This window comes from Acartia tonsa, chromosome 2, assembly GCF_053477335.1.
Source record: "Acartia tonsa isolate MP-2025a chromosome 2, ASM5347733v1, whole genome shotgun sequence".
Classification (NCBI taxonomy): domain Eukaryota; kingdom Metazoa; phylum Arthropoda; class Copepoda; order Calanoida; family Acartiidae; genus Acartia; species Acartia tonsa.
In genome coordinates, this window is record NC_137261.1 from 36,687,384 (window position 1) to 36,701,226 (window position 13,843).

Below are 13,843 nucleotides of genomic sequence, written 5' to 3' on the forward strand. Positions count from 1 at the left end.
GTGATGGTTCTGTTGTCAACTCATCAATTTTAAGGAAATTGGAATCTATCTGAGTTTATAAAAAAAAATTTTAAAGATTTAAAAGACGTATCATAAAAACTTTGATTTTCTTATTTAAAAAAATTACTATGATTATAATATTAAGCTGGTTTCTAATTATAGAAGGATAGATTATATAAATTACGCTCATTGATATTAAATTAAGACTTTGTTTTGCATAATAACATCAGAAGTAGGCAACACAGACAAGTATAAACAATACAGGAATCTAAAGGGACAATGGTCGTTATATTGATGTATATCCCCAACGATGATACACAAAATTACCCCTTTTGTAGATTGAAATTATAGGTTGAAACATACACAAACAACTTACAGAATCAAACAATCAAAATTCACTAAAGTCCCCAAAGTTGTCAAGCCAACGAATAAGAAAGCGTCATTATTAAACTTTGGGGACTAGCGTAATACACAGCCCATTGTCCTCTCTCTCTCTGATAAACAATAGAAATATTTAAATTAAGAATAGTGGCCACCTTGATATTAATATTCCAAACAGCAAGCCCCCTCTGGCACTAAGGATAGTTTAATCAACAAAGTTTTGGCACTTGTCTAACAGTTTATAATTAGAGAGTTTACTCTAGATAATTTGTTGGTGGTACTGTCAAGTATAATATAACAGAAGGTGAGGGGACATAGGACTGTAAATTACACTGGTACCAATAGTTCTATTCGTTGGCTCAAAATCTGTTGTTTCTATCATTGATTTTTATTGGTCGTTTCCGAACTAGTCGTGTTCAACCTTTTCAATGAATAATTTTGGTTACTATTATTGGGTGTATATACAGTTTGGGAGGGGACACTGGTACCCAAAGTTTTATAATTATGTTATCTTATTCGTTGGTTAAAAAACATTGACTTCAAATCTGTAATGGCTTATGAAAAAGTTTGCTGAAAAACAATGCTATTAAAAGTCGAAGTTACTAAAATATTTTGAACCATTATTTTTGTTATTATAGCGACTTCGCCCCAAGCTAAATTAGAACGAAACAACATATGTAAAGCTTTTCTAAAATGAGAACCTAATCGTTGTAGTAGTTGTCAAAATCTAAAGCTTCAGACCACCAAAAAATACATTATATATATTTATATTATAGGATACAAGGAATTCTAAATAGCGTCACTACACATTTCTTGTAAAACTCATACTAATAAGGAACATTTTTAACCTTTCAAAGTCCTAAAGCAAAATCTATTTTATTAGTGTCTATTAGTTTACCAGACGTTTATGTGTGTGTTTGAGAGAATAAAGGAGTTAAGAGCAATCTGAACACAGGGACAAACATTTAAAAATATGACTATTTCCCAACTGTCACATTATATAGCGACTGAATAACAGAAGGAGATGGACATTGATGTTATGTCAGGTATAGCAAAAAAAACACCAAAAAAATACCTTTATAACCATACCTAACCTATCATAAGATAAAACACTAATTCACGAAAAACTACCCCAACTCTCTTATTTTCAATTTATTCGACAAGAAGACTGGGGAGCTAGGCACTTTAAAGGAAACCGCTAAAATTTATTTTTGATTAAAGAATATTTGTCTCCATTACTTCGAGCAATGAGCAAAGAAGAGAAAATAAAATATGTCAAAAAGTTTTAAGAAATGGAGTGGGATCAAAGTAATAAGTTTTGCCCTAATTTTGCTCAAATCATGAATGACATGAATCAATAATGTATATACTATTGTCCAATGTAATTTAAAGTAATGGAATACACAAGTGACGTTTGTATTCTGGTAAAAAAGAAGCCTCATCGTCAGCCTTGAGGCTTAAATAAGCCACCCTGTAAACAATAGCCTCACTTGCCCCGATCTAGCCTTCGCCAAACCCACCATAGATCAATTTAGCCTCCTCCAGTCTCACACAGCCTATCCATAATCCGCCTCAACCAATCTAAGCAACTTTCAGCTAAAGCCATCCATTAAAACGTTAAAAATGTCCATTTTAGCAGATTTTAGGGACTTTGGATATTATTTATAAGCTTGTAAGTTTTTTTGTTTGTCTATAAAGATCACGATAAAAAACTTGACTGATTAAGTTCTAAAGTTTAGGGAAGGAAGTGTTATTAATGTTCTCTGTTGGTTTTAGGCTATTTTTTGCTACCTTTTAACACAACTCCCCTAGTTCAATATATAGTGTGTATTTCGAACTCATAATGCAAGTTTTAGATTAACCATAATATATTATAATATGTATAAATATATATATGTTTACACTGAGGTCAATAAATATAGTTTGGAATATCCAGCTAAATATAGAACACTGCAAAAAATTACAGGTTGCATAGTTACATATCATTAGACAGTTAGGTTTCATAGAATTAATGAACAAAATCCTCTAAAATAATTAGGTATGCCTGACATTTTCATTTTTTTTTCATTTTTAGGGAAGCTTCATATAGGTCACTGGATGGTTTTAGGCTATTTAAATTTTTTATTTATCCTTGGGATGTCTTTAGGCTATTTTTATGTTCCCTATCTACCTCTTTTTGAATACAGAGCCCTCTGGATGCTAGGTTTCACAGCCGCTAGTTTAATAAATTGCAAGGCAAGGCAAACTTTTATTTTTTAGAGTGTATTCCTTCTTTTTTAGTCCTCCGCTTGATTTCTAGTTGCTAATACTCTGGAAAGGGGACATGCAGTTGGAAGAAGAAAATAATAGTTTACGATTTTTTACGTCAAGGCTTTATTTGTTTGAGGGGGGGGGGGGTGAGGGTGTTATGAATTTGTTATCACAAGGTTAAATTTTACAAGGAGTGAGGTAAAAACAAGTATCTTTTTACTCATGCGGCTCCCTGAATTTATTATTTTTTTTTTTTTGGGGGGGGGGGGCAGTACTCTATTATACCTATACTCTTGGACGTCCTTGCTGAAAAAGCAATAATGTTTTAAAAAAGAAACTGTAATGGGCTTTACATAAATCCAATCTTTATCTTATTTTTTTCTTACTTTCTATTAATACATAAGAAATCTGCCTTACTTATTATGCAACTCATTTGTAGAATACTTTGTCCTATCTATTATAGTACCCACGACTGAACAAACATAATGTTGTATATTAGATATGAAATGGGTTCCATTTATCTCAATACAAAGATTGGAAGCTGAGTTGAGACAATCATAATTTACTAATTTGTATCATAAATTTTTTATACATCTCATGTTGTTATATAAATAATCCTATATACGAAAATAAAAAGATGTCTTTGTGTCTGTTCCTCTGTCTGTCAATGTGTCCGCTAGAATATCATAAATGGCTGGACTGATCGATCTACAATTTATAAGGAAAAATAAAAAGTCTAGGAATTGTTTTATATTACTTAAAGGGGGAACTAAAAACCCTCTTTGAAAGAAGCCACCAAATAAAATGGTCTCCAAAGGTGTCTAGGGTCACTAAGGTCACTAGAGGGATATGTGGGGGGAGGGGGCGCTTAAGGGACATAGGCAACCACATTCAATTCACTTTTATAAATTCAATAATATTTTAGGGACGATTGGTCTCGGAAAGGTGGAGGTATTTTCTTCTTAAATAGTTTAAATTTCCTACGACTTATTAGAAGCTTCTTTATTATGTAAAGAATATGTTACTTTCCAAACCTTTAGAAATGAAAATTTCATTCTCCACAATGTGTAAATTGTATTTGAGTTGATAGGAAGCCTACGACCCTATTGCCTCTCCTCCCCTTTCTATACAATATTATCCATTTTTGCCTCTGCAACTATTTAGGCCTTGTTAAGATGCAAAGCATCTCATAATTATCAAATTCCGACACTCGCAGCGACTCTATAACTGGTACATGTTTATACGTCCGTCCGTAAGTCGATCAGTATGTAATGAATTGTGCCTTTCAGGAAAGCTTTATTTTTTTTTAAATTAAGGTAATGAGTAGCTCGTAATTTATAAATTTAAGTAAAATATTTTAAAGCTCTAGCACTCTAAATGTACACAGTAAGAGTAATATTATGAAAAGTGAAAACAATAATGAAAAATTTCAAAGAAATTTTTACGAATTATATTTTAAATCGTGACTTTATCGTGAAAACTAAGAACAATGGGTTCCAATAATATTTCATAGCTATTAAATGATTAAAATTGTAAACTTTTAAATGCAGAATTTACTATTATAAGTATTAAGATTTTAACACATTTAGTTCATCATAGCACAATACCAAGAAGATAACATCCATCTAAACTCAAGGTTGATCATATTGTTTTCTTCTTTTTTTAGCAACATTTTCTGCCTTTATAGTTCTACAAATTTCTTTATATGATTTATGTCATTTAGACTGAAGAGGGTGCAATGTCCACCGAAATATATTTCAATAAAAAATAACTAAGAAGTATCAAAGACTTTTTCACTCAGTGAATTTATCAAATTTTGAAAGGTGTACATACTATTTTTAGAAATGATACGCTTAAAATTTAGAACTTGTTATAAGTTGAGTGGTGTAGACGCATAAAAATCACAAAACTTGGAAAGTATTTCACGTCATGTATAAAGAATATGTATAACAACTGAAAAAAATTTCAATATTTTATAATTTTAATATATTAAACTGATCCTCTGAGGACACGACATTTTCTCTGGGCAGCATTTCTACAGATAAAAACATTTTTTTAGCAAACACTTCGAATTCTAGTTTTAAAGATCCTGTAAGTATTAAATGAATTTGATACAGTTTGACTTTATCAAGACATTCGAATTTTTTTTTTCTATTTTAATGAATAGCAGTAAAATTTGAATATAATTATAGTGGCTAGTATATTGGGGCTCTATATTTTTTTTATAAGAAGGCAATAAAAATAACAAAAAAAACATCACAGGGGCTTAATGAGCGCGAAGCTTAAATAAAATGGAGAACTCCATCGGTTCAGTGATTAACAAGATCTTAAGGAACAGACAAAAACAAACCTGGCACATATAAAGATATGATAAACGAATTTGAAACCATCTTAATCCATAATATTTATAGCCCTTTGATAGGTTGACATATCTGCTTTTCCATGTTATTTCTTGTTACAAGAAAAACCTTTCTGAGTATTAATATAATTTCATATTTTACAGATTTCACATTAGTATTTATTATATTATATATCGCCCCCAGTCTCTTTACTTTATATTTATTCAAGCCTAACTCAACGTCATAAAAGACGGTTATAATTGTTCCTACTTCTGCTATGTAAGATAAGCGACGTTAATAGTTAAAGTATAGGAATGCCTTGGCCAGAAAAAAAGCACATCTCCTTACAATATAAAGATAGTACTTCCCGAAAAAGTCCATGTAATTAAATCATATACAGCAACGAATTTGTTTCAAATTTAGTATTTATATTTTTCTATGGGGGAAATATCCCCCCGTGATTATAACATTGTATGTTTGTTCTCATGTATAGAATAATGATGATAAAATGATAAAAAATGGTATAAAGATCCATGCTAATGATTATATATACAATGTATAAATGGTAAAATTAGAGCCTTAATGTATTTATGTATCAGCATGGCTTTTATCAAAAGTATTTATACATGCTTATTTTTTTATCTAATAATTGTTTTAATTGTTTCAGTACAGTTATATGACAGCTACATGTATTACTAGGGCTCCACAAATACGTGTGCATATGACCCCTCTATCCTCCTATGTACTACTACCGGCTTTGCCCCTAGCCTCTAGGGGCTTTGCCCCAAGAGGTGATTTACATTTTAAATAAACTACCTAAAAAAAGGAACTGCTACAGCATAAACACTGCCTACCTAAAAAAAACAATTGAGGGGGATTTTTTTTTTTGGGGGGGGGGGGTGGGGGTTTCGGATGTCCCAACCCAAGAAAATAGATTAAAACCACCACAGGACCAGTAGGTATATTCCCTGAAGAGTAGAATCCGATCAGTTCAGTGGTTACCGAGATCTTAAGGGACGGACGGACGGACGGACATACATCAAGCTACTTTGTATTATAGATAAGCTACGACTACTCTTAGTCTAAGGTATATTCGGACGGAGCTACTCTCATCCATAACAACTATGTAACTTACTCAGTCTAAGCCAAAGACTCTCAAAGCCTGAAATTTGATTTAGAAGATTAATAAAAATAAACAATTTTTGTTGGTTAATTAAAATTTTTAGCCCTTTATTCATAATTGCATTTTTTGCATTTAGCTCATATAATTTCTTCAAAGCCAAATATTTCTTTTTTTGTATCTTTAATTTATTTGAATTTAAAAATTATAGAAACTACAAGAATGAAGAAATTATATTTCTTTGTTACAAAGATAAATGAATGAACTAATTGAATAAGTTAAAAGTTTTATCCTTCAAACTTGGTCTAAAATTAAAATTTTGTATTAATTATAAATCTAGGGAAGGAATGTACAAATTGCCAAATTATCTTAGGATAGAGGAATGATGAATAGAATTTTAAAATTTAAAAAAAGTAATTTAAGTTAAATTTATACTTTTGTTTTTGTTTTAAAAGAGTAAAAAATTAAATAATTGTAGCAAATAAAAAAATTTCATTAAAATATCAAAACAGAAAGAAAAGAGTTGTTATGTAATCTTTTGAAAGTGAAACATTAGATATGCTTATTTTGCTTATTACTTTGGGCAAAAATATCTATTTCTTGCCATGGTATAATTGATTCTAACCATGTTATTATTAAAATCTTATTTTGGACCCGCAGCAAAATTTTTAAAATGCAGTTGTATCTATTTGCAGCTGCTACTAAGGCTTTAAAGTTAGGCAATCAGCTGCAGTTATAACTAATGAAATAAGAATAAAAAGTGATTTTATCATTCCAATAGCCTACCCCTTAATCCGTGTAATCTGCGGGATAGTGAAATGGGTAAAGTTTTATTCGACCCGTTGGGTAAATTGACAATAAACTTGGACCCACAAAACTTTTGCATTTCTCTTTGGGACAGGAATAGGTATTCTGAAAAAAATCAATATTAAAACCCTAAAAATCCTCCTGATTGTGTAAGAAGTGAGATTATTGAGTAGTTTTGATATTAAATAGTCACGTACATAATATCAGTGCTACCCTTATCCCAAGCTTCTCTGTAAAGATCGGCATTCCTTACGCTGACTTAATTTTGGGGACACCTGCCATATCCTTGAGGTTGAGGTATTTATGCAGAGCTCTCATGAGATAGCAGTCATAGTGTACTTAAACGTGGAGTTTAGCTGGCTAAAAGGGCTTATAAACCACTTCATGACGACATAGTTCCAAAAAAGAAACCATGGCTAATAAATTATTCTAATCTTTATGATTCTTTGTTACTATTGCTTCATTTACCTTGAACTATCAGAGAGAGTGGGGACAATGGGCTGTTTATTACAATAGTTCTCAAAGTTTTATAAAACCGTTTTCATATTCGTTGGCTTAACATTTTTGAGGATTAAAGTGAATTTTAATTGGTTGGTTTTTAAAATTATTTATGTTCAAACGTTTACTAATAGTTTTACGCTATAGAAGGGGTAATTTTGTGTATCGTCATTTGGATGTACATTGTACATTAATTTATCGGCCACTGTCTTATCCCTTTAAATCACTGTTGAACTATTCATACAGGGCGTTGTAGGAAAAAAAGATTTTGAGAAGGGCCTTTTTTAGGTGCATCTTATTCAGCGCGTTTTATATAAAAAGGTATCTCCAGATATCTTAAGGATAGGATAATGGACGATAAATTGATATTCACCCTCATTTATGATAAACAACATTACCCCTTTTCTAGATTTAAATTATTAGCTGAAAAGTTGGGCACTGAACCATAGACGTCCAAGGGAAGGGGTGGGGGTAATGGGGCGATTACCCCCCCCAAATACGAATTACCCCCCCCCCCCTCAACCCCCCCCCCAAAAAAAGCTTGGACGTCTATGCACTGAACCTAGGTACCAACCATCAAGATTTCATGAGAGAACGTGTTTTTTAACTTATGTCTGTCCGTCTGACCGTCTGTCCGTCCGTCCGTCCGTCTGAAGCTTAAGATTTCGGTAACCACTGAACCGATTGGATTTTACTCTTTAAGGTATATACCTATCGGTCCTGTGATGGTTTTAAGCTATTTTCTTGGGGGTTGGAACCCCCCCAAAAATGAAAATTTCCCCCCCCCATTTTTTTTTTTTGCAGAAGATTTCCTTTGTCCTTTTTTTTCTTCTGAAGATTTCCCTGGTCCTTTTACGAATTTTTTTTAACAATCTCTTGGGGCAAAGTCCCTAGAGGCTAGGGGCGAAGCCGCTAGTATACATATATAATACAATGTCTCCTTCCTCTTTTGGTACAAAATAAGAACTAAATAAATGTTGCAACGCTATTTTTGGACCAGTGTCGTTCTTGTGTTTATGTGAATATTGTATAATATGCATGTATACTATGTGGATGTATCATCATGTTTCATATTTTATGCTTCATTTAACTCAATACACACACACTCTATCATAGTCACGGATGAAGGTATATACCTAAATCTTCAGCTTCTTCTTAGTATCTAATTTAAGGCATGCTAGATAAATTTTGACAATTCAGTCATATTTCGAAATAATCAATTCATAAATGAAAGGTGGTGGTCAAACAGATTCTTATTATATATTTTTAAATGATTGATAGTACAGACTAAGTAAGTTAAAGTTTGTTATAATTAGGTTATGTAACCTCAAGCTGAATTGAAGTTATCACATTATAGGACCAATGCAGGGGCTGGAGAGATGCAAAGCAAGAAATAGATGATATTCATTTAGATGCAATTCTAAAGGAATTATCAACAGGATATAAACTTTTGACAAGTAGGTTAATCTCCATGGTTGCGTAGCAAGTGTTACTATCCTATTAAAGTAGTAAGCTTTTTTTGTCTGTAACGAAGGATCATCTCGTTAACCGCTGAACCGATCGGGTTCTCCATAAAACGGTAGCTTCTCATAGGTCCCGGGAAGGTTTATAACTATTCTGATGAGGGTACCACCAACCTCTGAAGAGAAATCGCCCATAGAAAAAAATTACTCCCCCCTTCCAAAAATTTTTAAAAAGAATCTTTTTAACTAAAATGATAATGAAATCTTAAGCTGTGTATTGTACATAAAATCTTACTACTTTATATAATAGATTAAAATATTGGTTGCAGTTGTTGGGTGGAAACCTAAGGAATTATTACCTTGTTGGACAACTTTTCACAAGAAAGTTAGCACTAACAACTGCGTAGAAAAGACTTTTATAGACTTGCGTACATATTTCAACTACTGAGTGAATGTCCCGAAATATCACTTGAAATGTACTGTACATTTTCCAAGAAACAAATATTCCTTCTTAGATAGGAAATATCACTGAAATAAGAAAACGAAAATCAAATAAAATTTCTTAACATCATAAGAAAATATACACTGCAATTGGTACAAGTTCTGTGTCTGTTTGTAGTCCACTTTCCTATTAATTATAAATCACACACAAACATATAGACATCCTATTATCATGAAAATTGAATATGCATTGTAAAAAGTCACATACAAACAGAAGGTAATCCTATTTTTATGCATTTGGAATGAATCTATTATAAAAAGACACATACAGACAGAAGGACATATTATAACTATGCATATGAAATAACCCTATTATAAAAAGGCACAGACATACAGAAGGACATCCTATTGATATCTATATGAAATAACCCTATTATAAAAAGGCACAGACATACAGAAGGACATCCTATTGATATCTATATGAAATAATCCTATTATAAAAAGGCACAGACATACAGAAGGACATCCTATTGATATCTATATGAAATAATCCTATTATAAAAAGGCACAGACAGACAGAATAACATCCTATTATTATGTATTTAAAATAACCCTATTGTAAAAAAGTGCATACAGACAGAAGAACATCCTATTAATATTTATATGAAATAACCCTATTATAAAAAGGCACAGACAGACAGAAGAACATCCTATTAATATTTATATGAAATAACCCTATTGTAAAAAAGTGCATACAGACAGAAGAACATCCTATTAATATTTATATGAATAACCCTATTATAAAAAGGCACAGACAGACAGAAGAACATCCTATTAATATTTATATGAAATAACCCTATTATAAAAAGGCACATACTGACAGAATAACATCCTATTATTATGCATATTAAATAAATCTATTAAAAAAGGCACAGACATACAGAAGAACATCCTATTAATATTTATATGAAATAATCCTATTATAAAAAGGCACATACTGACAGAAGGACATCCTCTAACAATGCATATGGAATGTATATTGTAAAAAAAGAAAGAAAAGAGTGATCTTTAAAGCTTGACTTTAAAGTGACATTTGAATTCTTTTCATGGTGTTTTTCTTGTTTAACTTGCAAGTTGCAAAAGTGCGCAGGTCAGGTGCGCGATCGACATACACAGTTAGAGTAGTGGGAATGCCTTGGCCCAAAACAGGAAAAAATCATTACCATGCACAACTGGTACTTCTCAGACCAAGCCCCCTAGGGTCATCATCATCAGCTTGCAAAACTGCACCAATTGAGCTCTCTATTTTAGGAAAGCTCCATGTAGGTCCTGGGATGGTCTTAGATAATTTTCACTTTGAATTTAAGTCTATGTAAGGTTAACTGCCCTACTAGCCCTAGCATAGGGGGGTAGCCGTACTAACTTTTTTAGTTTGTTTGGGAAAAGGGAAATAAGCAGTGCTATTCATAAAGCTTTATCAAGAGCTTCGAATTCCGTTAGGCTATAAACTATATTCCTCCTAGATTCTAGGGGAGCAGTCATAAATAAATAAAAAGTAAGTAAGCAAACTATCTTTAAATGGATTAAATAGTGATTTACATTGTGGCTTTGTATATAGGGATGTTTTATGCATTTTTCTGGGTAGGAACGACACACCAACAAATGATATTGATTAGAGCAACACATGTTTATTTTTCAAAATTCCTTGTACAGCGTGTCAATAATTGTGTGAAACCAATACAATCTTCTTCCTGTGATACAACACTATTACAACAAATACTGTGCACGTCCCATATTGGATTAACTATCTATAATATACAGTGTGGTCAAAGAACATAATTTCATTATATTATTTTTTTGCAAATGATAAATTTTATATCAAATAAATGTTTGTTTGTCCATTAATATCGTAAACGAAAGGTACCAAAGTTTAGGATTGTTTGCTTAAGGATTTAAGACTAAAATTTAGAAATGAACAACCCTTAATCATCAACCCTTTAAATCTTTGATACCTAATGAGGCTAGAGGCAAGTTAAAGAAAACACAAACTTCAACTAAAATCTATGCACTGTTATTGACATTGTCTACAGCTTACAAGTATTAAAATGAGGTTTTTCGTTTTATGCAAAAGATATGAATTGATTTCAAGATTTTAAGGTTAAAATTGACAGCAAAGCCTAACAAATCTTTCTAGTCGTATTGTAAGTTAGTTTTATATTTTATCTGTATCTTACATTTTTCTTTTTAATCCTTAAAAAAATCTTCATTTGTGGCATACTGTAAGTTTCATAAGCAAACTTGGTCCCTGCAATATTTTTCACTCAATGCTGCATACATGTACATATCACATACATATACAACATATTTGCAAAAATATCTTTGAAGATTAAAACATTTTTATTATGAATATACTTTGATGTATGTATATTTTTATTATTTTTTTTACATATTGTATTATTTTTTTGTACAAATATTTAACAATTTTAAACAGTTTTATAATTATGACGTTCAGTATAGAGATATTTTAGTTGTATTTTATCTAAAACTCTTCAAATGAATGATTTTTTATGTAATACATAAAATAGATATGGTAAAGTATGGACAAAACAATCCATGAAAGAGTATTTTAAATCCACCAATTCAAAAGGAAGCTATCGAAATTATCTTTCTAAATTTCCTTTTTATTACGGACGTACGTACAGGCGTAATCTAAATATTAAGTAGCGAAGCACAAAAAATTATGGCAGGGAAACTGAAAAAGTGATTTATAGATCATATGTTCAGTGCTAAAAAAGAAAAGAAAGAGAGAATATGTGTGATAGAAATAGAAACTCACGAAACCTTTAAAATATAATGAAAATATTTGTCTATTGTAGTTTTACCGTCAGACTGACGGATAACGTATGTTGTACGAGAGATGCTCTTTGGTAAGGGATATAAAAAGGGATTATATAGCCTTACCTTTCCTTTTTAGCGACAAATACCAAAGTTTGTTAAAAATCACCCATAAGACGTCATAAAAATGAATGATTATCCATCTCTTTTTTAGGGGTTTTCTTTCTCATTTCTCCTCTCATCTCCCTTATTTTTATGACGTCACATGGGTGATTTTTAACACACTTTGGTATTTGTCCTCTTAGTGTTTCAGACGAACATACAAGGTAATTTAAAGAATAGCTTCGCTGCGAAAAAACAAACAAGAATGAATTTTTTTCTATATATATTTGAATCCACAATGTGAAAGCCTTGGTTTCTTTACACAACAAACATTACAAGAAATCACATGAATAGGTATACATATATCAACATATATTTGTTTAATTATAATTATAAATAGGTAGGTATATCCAGCTTTCATGTGATTTCATGCATTTTAATTTATAGTATCAGGTTCAATCCTAAGTTATACAAGATTTTAAATGAGGTTTGTTTTAAAATTACAGTCCTATTCTTTTAAAACCCTAAAGTAAATATTTATATAAATTTTTGGTTCAAGTTTATATGACTATAACTGCAAACTATCAAGTTTTAAGGATAAATTTATATCAGTCTATTTTTTTTTTACAAAAAAACCCTTAAATAATTGTTTAAACTTAACTTTCTGATAAATCTGTCTCGAAGAGTTATTATTTTAATCTGTAAATCTTTTTTTTTGTAGGTGTGACACACAAATTTTTCAGGTGGCCGATTTTTTGTATGAAGAGGTGTAACACGGAAAAACTAACAGACAAACGCACAGACAACCTTTTGAATGAATGAGAGGATGTTAAGGTTAGATAATCTGATGAGAAATTTTCACGTTCACAGTCCCTTTAAAAACAATTTGCCGGTTTTTTAAAAGACAAAATAAACACCAATCTATAATTATTTCAAAGGGCAAGAATCAAATTTCTCAACCATTTTTAAGAAAAGATTTCTTGAAACAAGCATATTTTCTGAATACTTATTCCCACTACTGTGTGTTTGTTCGTAATATATTCCAGTGATATTGTGTAGTTTATAGAGCTAAGCAAATAATAATAATCCCTTCTATGTTCTGCGCTGAATTATAATATTCAAAACTTGACCTATAATATTTATATGTTTTAATATGTTTTCTCGTATTCATTCGAATCCGGTGGATAGGAACCGGTTCTCATCCATACGAAAAAACTATGTCTAGCATCGTATTATATCCAGTTTTCTACGAATATAGAAATGTACAATCATAAGATTAAAACCAGTTTTTTTAGCCGGTGCCTCCGGCACCTCGGGGCTAAAAAAACTAGTTTTAATCTTATAATTGTACATTCTATATCCGCGGAAAGCCGTTTATAATACGATACGAGAAATAACTATTCTCGTATTCATTCGAATCCGGTGGATAGGAACCGGTTCTCATCCATACGAAAAAACTATGTCTAGCATCGTATTATATCCAGTTTTCTACGAATATAGAAATGTACAACCATAAGATTAAAACCAGTTTTTTAGCCGGTGCCTTCGGCACCTCGGGGATAAAAAAACTAGTTTTAATCTCATAATTGTACTTTCTATATCCGCGT